This window comes from Sciurus carolinensis, unplaced genomic scaffold, assembly GCF_902686445.1.
Source record: "Sciurus carolinensis unplaced genomic scaffold, mSciCar1.2, whole genome shotgun sequence".
In the NCBI taxonomy this organism is placed as follows: Eukaryota; Metazoa; Chordata; class Mammalia; order Rodentia; family Sciuridae; genus Sciurus; species Sciurus carolinensis.
Window position 1 is genome coordinate 711752 of NW_025920206.1, and position 8482 is coordinate 720233.

Here is an 8482-nt window from a genome sequence, read left to right on the forward strand (position 1 = left end):
GATGACGGGGTGGTTTCTAAAACAACTTTGAAACTACACGCAGAAAAACAGCTAGCAAAACAGAATTTGCCAAGTCAAATTTCTTGTGCTTCTAGAATAAAGGGAAGGAGACAATTTGCAATCAACAATTCCATCATGTGTGAATGAAGAGGTTCGGGGATAATGGAAAATTTAGTGCTCATTCCAACCAGGACCTGACATGCCAGCCAAACCCAATGGTGCACAGACCCCAGACACTGCCTGCCTTTCCCACCAGGCACCTCCCAGCCACACTTAAGGACCCAGGCTGACCTGGTTCCTCCTTCCCTGCCCCTCTGCCCGGCGCCATCTCCCTTTCCTCTGAACTCCTGCAGACCTTCATGAACAGCACCTTTCTGATTTCTTGCTGTCTTGGAGGAACTGGAATCTCTGTTCCACTTTATTGAGCACTTACTGTGTACCGGGCACTTGGTACACCTTATTCCTCTTAATCCTTGCACTGCATACATGCAGATAGTTATTTCTCCTATTTTTTTTTCAGTAATTTTAATTCAAACTGAACAAACAAGAAGTAAGAAAGCTAACTTTATTAGCAGACACAGAAATACCAAGTGTAAAACAGTGACTTATTAACAGAACTATTTACATTGCATATTTACAAGCAACCCTTTTATATACAAGTTTCAGTTAGTTGGAAAAAGATTTGACATTAAATAAAGCTACTACTTAAATAGGGCTGAGGTGGTACATTATAGAAGTATTAGAAAAGTGATCCTTAAGGTATATTGATTACAAAGCCAATGAAAACTTGAATGACAAATATCTAGTAAAATTCTCTAACTTAAAAAAAAAGGTCAATGTAACTCATGCTACAAAGTAAAAGTGAGAAAACCATATAAATAAAAGCTGAATAATGTTCTAGGCTTTCGGGCAATGAAGTTAGTGACGTGAAACAAAAGAACAATTCTTGAATTAGAATAAATTATCAGTGAAGGGTGAGTCTTGGTTGTTTAGCAGGGAAGTTCTAAGATTTTTTTTCCCATTAATGACATTTTTAAAGCCCTTGGTGTCAAATAGCATCTACATATGTAAATCAGTTGTTGATATATTCCAAGACTTTAAAGAGTTCATGATTGTGATTAATATGAGACATTTTTGCAGTAATATGTGTTTCTAGGCTAAGATTTTTCCCCCTCAAGAACTAAAGGTATAAATATATAACCAGCTAGCAAAATTTACTTTCAACATTTCAATTATTTCAAAATAAATTTTATTGCAGCCAAAACAATGGAATCAACTGAACGTGATAAGCTATTTTATAAATATACACATTCTAAGTTATAGGGAATAAAGTTTATTTTGGCAGAGAATGTTAAACAAAATTAAAGGTGCATAAATTAGTAACATAACTCAGCATCCTTAATTTGGTATAAGTGTCACACGTTTTCTTGATTTCCTGCCTTCTGCTAAATCACCATACCTAAACAGTTTTATAAAACTGATATGCTGAAATTTAACTTTACTGTTTTTGCTTATGCTCTGATTCCAAACAAAACTTTTCATAACCTTCTTCAATCTCTGTGTCCATCTTATCATCAATATCATCAAAATATGTATCACCACCCCTGTTCCACCAAATCTGTTCCATTTTCTTCATAATCAGGAAAGAAGTCCTCTCTTTCAAGTAATTCTTGATATTTCTCTTGGTAATCTGGATCAGCTGTAGTGAAAGGAACACCATCAGTTGTATAAAATGTCGGTTCATTCATAAAGTAGTTAGATCATTTTCAGGTGTTGCTTCTCCATATGTTGAAGTTGCATGAATTCTACCCCAATTACTTGACTGGAGTTCTACAAGCTTCAAGAGCATCTGTTTTACATCTCTGCTGAAGTTTGCATCCAGGACAACATTTTCAATTCTCTGAATAATTTCTTCCATATCAGTCTTTCCTTTTTCCTTCCAGGCATCTTCCAAAACTGACCCTGTCAACTTCAGTAATTTTACTGCACAAATTAAGCTGTCATTCATAGGATTAGAGAATAGGACATTGAGCAATTCCCAGAGATCAACCTGAAGGATATCTGCTCTTCTAACCTGTTCATTTGTACCCTTGATCTCCAAGTTAAGATAAACTTCTCCCAGAAAGAGTACAAATGCATGAAATCATTTTTGAGTCACTTCATCTCCTTTTGCAACTTGATCTTTAACTTCATATTCAGTCCAACATCTTTTTTTTTTTTTTTCACATAAGGGAATTTATTAAGCAAACAGTGTCTCCCTGCAGGGTAAGAGAGAAAATGAGAGGAAAAGAGAAAGGAAAAGAAAAGGGCGCACACTAGAGAGAGTGGAAAGTCAGGAGGATAAAGAAAAGTGTGTAGGACAGACAGAAAAAAGGAAAAAGATGGCGGGGAAGCTACAGTAAAACAGTTGAATTCTGCCAGACTAACAGGGGACCAATATCGGGGAAGGATACTTGCAAGCTGACGGATGAACCAATAGCTAGCCAGGATGTTCACAGATTGACAAGTGGTTGGGAGATGGGCAAAATGGCTGTACCTGGTGGGCAGGGTAGCAGCTTTATACATTACATTCCCCCATTTTTTTTAATAAGAAAATCCTTTGCTCTCCAGTTCTTTTTGAAGCCTTCTCTCTCATCCTGCCTAAGTGACTGGGGTTGGTTTTGCAGGTGAGATGTAAAAAGTCCATTCTCCTTCCAGACTTCCAAAGGCAGATGATTTTGATGGACTTCATTTCCTCGATTTGACTGATCCCCTATTTCTACACTAACTGCCTATCCCCAATTCTGACTTCATTTACTCCTCTAATTCTAGGAACTCCTTCACTGCTGAAGGGAAAAGGAGTGATGACCGATCTGGCTTCTTTGAGCTGGAAGAGGGCAGTGTGGGGCAAGCAGTTTGGAGTTTCCTTTTTAGAAATTGGGTCAATTGAGGGGTTCATGGTAGAAGTCCAGTAGGGAAGAGAAGGTTGTAGAGGCATCTGGGGATGGGTTCTTCTATGAGAGAAGAACAAAAGGCATGAGTACTGAAATGAGATTAATACAATATAAATGTTGCAGAATCTGGAACATGCCAGTGACTATAATGAAAGTGACAGAAGTCAATAATCCCTCACTAGGGGGTGGAATAACTGAGAAGACCTAGCAAAGGCTGGAGAGGACAAGCCTTTATTTGAGAACTTTAACATTGTCTAGGTTACCAGGAATGTAAACACAACATTTAGTAGAGATACTAGCAAACATAGATTAAGCCTACCTGTGTCTGTAGGCCTTAAACTGACTAAAAACTTCTGACTCTGGAAGTTTCTCTTGATAGTTATTAGGCACATTTGCCTAAGAATCTCTTTTTTGTAGCTTTTAGTCTTTATTCTAGTGGGCTAACACAAGTGTACATCTTAAGTTACATTTAAGAATTATTTCTTTCAAATGCCCAAGAATGGCTATATTTTGATTTTAACTCTTTTGCTAGGTGTTTAAGATCAAGCTGGTCAACGTGACCTGTTCCTATCTGTTAAAGAGTCAGCTGAGTTCCCACAGGGGTCACTCATAGAGAACTTAAGAGCAGCTTCCTAGCTCCATTAGTGCCATTGGTTAGGCAGGGTCTTCTCAATGAGGTGGCTCCCCTTGGAAGCATTAGGGGTGTCTCCCTTTTTCCATGACCCTCCTCTGCAGCAGGTGCACTGAGTGGCTTTTCCTCTAGTGGCCTCATCAATTTCCTTGGTCAGGAGATTGTGTGACCCAGAGTTGCAAAGCTCCTTGGAGAAGTCCTCTTGTTCCCTGGGTCAAGGCTGACTTTGAGGGCAAGACCCAAATATGAAATTTTCTTGACCTCTGTATTTAATCTCTATCTCTAAGTTTGATCTTAACCATCAACCAAGTCAGTCTCACCAGTCATAAAGTAAGAGTATTGGGTTTTAGCTTCAATGTCTATAGCTTTACAGTTATTTACCCCCTTTTATCTAATTGGGGTTTACATTATCTGTCCTATAGGTGATGGCTTACTATTCCAAGTTAATTTATGATGTTCACTCTTGAAGCAATACTTCTGCAAAATATTGATCAGGCAACAATTACAGTTTACAAAAAATACAAAATGGAATTACCAACAGTAAAACATTCAGTTTGTGCAATAGCTATCTTGAATTTTGGCTGAGTTCCCATTTGAGATCACAGTAATCTTTACAACAAACATTAAACTTTTGAACACAACTTTAAATGAGTTAAAGTCAGGCTTATTTTGGAGCCATTGTAATGTGTAGCAGGGTTGTGAGGCAGAACCTTATCTCAGGTTACGTGGGGCTTTTCAGTGAGGAGCAAAGGAGTATAAATACAGATTTTGAAGATTAAGCTGAGATTAGTTGGAGCTCTGTTCTCTGATAGAAATGCACATCTAAAGAGTTATGTCACAATCTTTATACATGTGCAATGTTAGGTTCCAAAGTTACTGTAAGGTGGGCAGGAACCAGAGAAGGGAGCTGATGAAATACTGGTTATTTAGCAAAAGAATTTCTTCCTGCCCAAGAGCTGTGTGCCTGAGATCAATGTACTGCCACAGCAATTAGGCATCTTTTGCCCCTGCACAGGAGTACTCCCAGGCACAAGAATGCCACAGCCATGAGGTCATCAGAGACCCCAATTTCAGTCACTGTTGTACCATTTTTGCTACTGTGCATTACACTCTCTCTTAAATGTCATTTTACATATACCCTATTGATGACAGGTCCTATAATAGAACATTAAATGATAGGTTTACCATTACAGACAAGGTTAATTTGGAGAACAGCAGCTTGATAAATTTTCTGCTTTAAAGGCTTGTATACCTGGAAAATATGAACACATTAAATATACAAAGAATGATGTTTTTAAGTATGTTACTCCATGGAATATCTTTATAAATTAATCAGATGTCTCCAACAAACACATTTGAGTAATCACTCATCTTATTGTAGAAAAACCAAGATATTAGACAAGTGTACCAACAGTATTTGCCGACTCTCTCCTTTTGAAGAAAAGTCCTAGAAAAATTGATGTCAGACATTTTATAAACATCAGCATTTTATTAGTTTGACTACTTAGAGACTTGTGAGTTAATTTTAAGGACATTTTACTTCTATTAGTTTACCCAATTTAAATTGAACCTCTTTAAATCACATGAATTAAAAATATTTGGATCCATTTTTAAAAATTTTAATTTTTATCCATGCTTATATTTAACACAAAAGCAAAGACCTTGTAATATTTATCTCCATTGCAATGTAACAGATGTTCAAAAATAACTCTAGAGTTGGATAAAAAGAACTGATCAAAAATCATTAACCTAGGTATGTAGGATCAAAATTGTGAGCTCCAAAATATAGCATTTAAGAAAAGCAAAAGTCCTAGAAGAAAAATGATAATGGTTATTAATTATAACATGAGAAAATGAGAAGGAGAGAAAAGGTGAAAGGGAGAAAAGTATTCTGAGTTGTAGCCCAGAAGAAATTTAAAATGCACACTTTTTTTACTTGCTTTTGAAACTGGTCTCCCACTGCGCCTTCCTCCATTTACATTTCAATGTAAGCCTTGACTGAGATCTGAATCTGAAAGGGTCTCTAGCAGAAACTTGATGCTTAGGTCCTTTCAATTTATGTTTGGAGATGCTTGAGCCTGCAGGAAGATCTAAGAAGCGAGAAAGAAAAGGCTTGAAAATAAGGAATCCCTTTCCATCTGCCCACTCACTCATGGAAGCTGTGTGCCATTACACAAATGGATTTTGATGACTTTAAGTACCTGGGGGTCGGGTCCCAGGGTGGAATCTGCCAGATTGGAGGACCCAAATTCCATGGTGGGGACTGATGCAGCCGAGTTTGTGGTCAGGGTGTCCCGAGGCCAGAGTACTGGGCTGGAGATGAGGGGCAGCACATTGATCATGTCATCACATAAATATCAATGTGGGGTCAGGCAAAAGCCAAGAAGAGTTGAGGACCTGATATCAGGATTTTTGAGGACAAGTGCATGAGCACGAGATGAGCCTCAACCCTGAGAGAGATCTCCACCATAAAATTGGGAAACCACTCAGCAGATTAAACTGGCGTACTCACCAACCTGAATTCCGGTGATAAATGCAGAGCAGAGTGACCGGGCAGAATGGAAGGTGGAGCCGTATCCAGGGGCACTGGGTGGTTAGATGGGGTTCTGCTTCCTTAGTCAGCGGAAGGGCCAATCCGGAGTCCACAGCACCAATGTAAGGAATTTCCACAGAACCTTGCCAGACACGGGAAATCACATAAGGGAATTGTTAGGAATTTCCTGCTTACGTCGCCATAACCTTCCTGCCCCCCCCCCCACATTACGTTCCAATATGTCATTGGTCCATCAGTCAGTCTGTAATAATTCTCCTCTGTGATTGGTTCCTCCCAGCCCGTGAAATTCCAATACAAAGAACCGATTGCCATCTTCTTCTTCCTCTCTTTCCCTTTCCCCTTTCCCCCGAGCGGACACGTTTTGTCCGCTTGAATAAAAGTTCCTCGTGTGAGACCTGTATCTGAGGAGCGTCTTTTCTGGGAGTTATCGACGAACCAAAGCTGCGCGCTTTACATCTAACAGGAATTTATTAAGCAAACAGTGTCTCCCTGCAGGGTAAAAGAGAAAATGAGAGGAAAAGAGAAAGGAAAAGAAAAGGGCACATGCTAGAGAGAGTGGAAAGCCAGGAGGATAGAGAAAAGTGTGTAGGACAGACAGAAGAAAGCAGTCCAACATCTTTGAAGTAGCAATTGGCGAAAGTTGCCACTCTGTGGGCTTATTGTCAGATGATGTGACAGGTAATTACACAGGCAAGTTCCCATATAAGAGAAATTTGGGATAGATGTAGCCTATTGGTAGATGATTTCCACAAGATCTTGCAAAGCATCATCTGTTGTAACCCAGTCATTCAGGGTCTCTGCAAACTGTTCCATTTCAGTTTCAAAACTGCCAGGCTGCTCTGTAAGATGATTAAAAAAATCCTGAACATATTCTAATAGAGTAGGATAGTCCTCACAACCATCCTCGTAGGATTCTGCATAATTAGAAGAATAACCAGATGGGTAAATTTCAGCGGCATTCGCAGACAGTTTAGACATTAACACAGGAGAGACAACCACCTGGGGTTTAGCCATTGCTGACTAGGATTTCTGTGGTGAGATTTTATACTGTGGAGTAGGTGAAGCTCTCAGGGGCCTCCTTTGTTCTGGAAGCGCCCCAGGTCAGGGAGGCCCCTGGGAGCCTGCGGTGGCCCCGCTCTGGGCCCCTAGCGGCGGGCCGTCCTAGGCTGGCGCAGCGGCGGCGGGTGCAGCAAGCCCGGGCTTTGGGCTGTGGCTGCGGCTCTTGCCGCCACCTCTGGGCAGGCCCTGCTCCGTTGGGGAACCCGCCGCCCTCAGGTCCGTCTCCTCCATGGCTCAGGCCCCAGCTCCAGTCCGACCAGTACCTGGAGCCCAATCGAAACCGTCCGATATGCTTCTCCTCCTCCTCCTCCTCCTCTGAGGGCAGCTGTGCTCCTGGTAGGACGCGGAGGAAGGCGCCCAAGGCCGGCTCTAGCAGCTGCGCCTCACTCAGGTCTTATGGAGGAGCTGGGCAGCGGGCCGGTTCCTCCGTGCTTTGGGAGGAGCGGACCGCAGACTGATCCCTGTGGAGCCCGCCTCTCTGTCGCTCCTCTTTTGTAGGTAGACTCTAAGGGTTAGAGAGGTCGGTCCGTTTATCACAGACAGTTCCAGAGGAGTCACCCAAGGAACCTTCACCTGCACTCCGCAGCTTCCAGACAAGTGAGTACGGATGGAAGAGGACCCAGGGCCTGGTGGAGGGCAGGAGCAGACTGCTTGGACCCTGCGGCTGTTTCAACCCGGTTGGGTCCTGTGTTGATTTCCCTCGACCACTCCACACACTGGTGACACCTGCTAAGTCTAGACTGTGTCAGGAACCATGTGAGTGAACGGAACCAAATGGGGTGGTTGTGGAAAAGGAGAGGGAGTCATGGAAGTGACCGCTGCTGTCTGGGGGCATTCTCTGTCCTATGTAAGCTGGGTTCTGAGGGAGAGTAGGAGGCTCCTGGAAGGAAGGAGAAAAGATTTCACTGGGAAAGGAAATGACAGTTGGGCGCAGCAAGTTCAGAAAATGGAGTGGGTGAGGGGAGAGGTGGGAGGGTGAGGGCGAGCGGCTTTCTCTGGCATCACGCCAGAGGTACATGGATGGGGGTGTGGGTGGACACATATGCCCATCTTCAGGACAGTGGGCATGCGCTGTCCCCTCCAGCACCCCTCCATGCCCGCCTTCCAGGCAGCCGTCCACAAGTGTCACCCGTTCCTGCCACACTTGCCCTACTGAGGGCCCTGTCACCTCTCCATGATATGATGTGACTTGGACATCTCCAGTCTGCCCCCAAGCTCCCCTGCCACCCCAGAATTTCTGATCTTCAGTCCCTTCTCAGAAGAACATTTTAAAAGAACAGAATAAATTTATAGAATCATAAGAAA

At 42.2% G+C, this 8482-nt stretch overlaps 1 pseudogene; it reads right to left on the reverse strand.

Moving 5' to 3' along the window:
* Nucleotides 1-1193: 1193 nt before the first annotated feature.
* On the reverse strand, nucleotides 1194-7147 carry LOC124975014 (polyadenylate-binding protein-interacting protein 1-like; annotated as a pseudogene).
* Between the last annotated feature and the right edge of the window lie 1335 nt (nucleotides 7148-8482).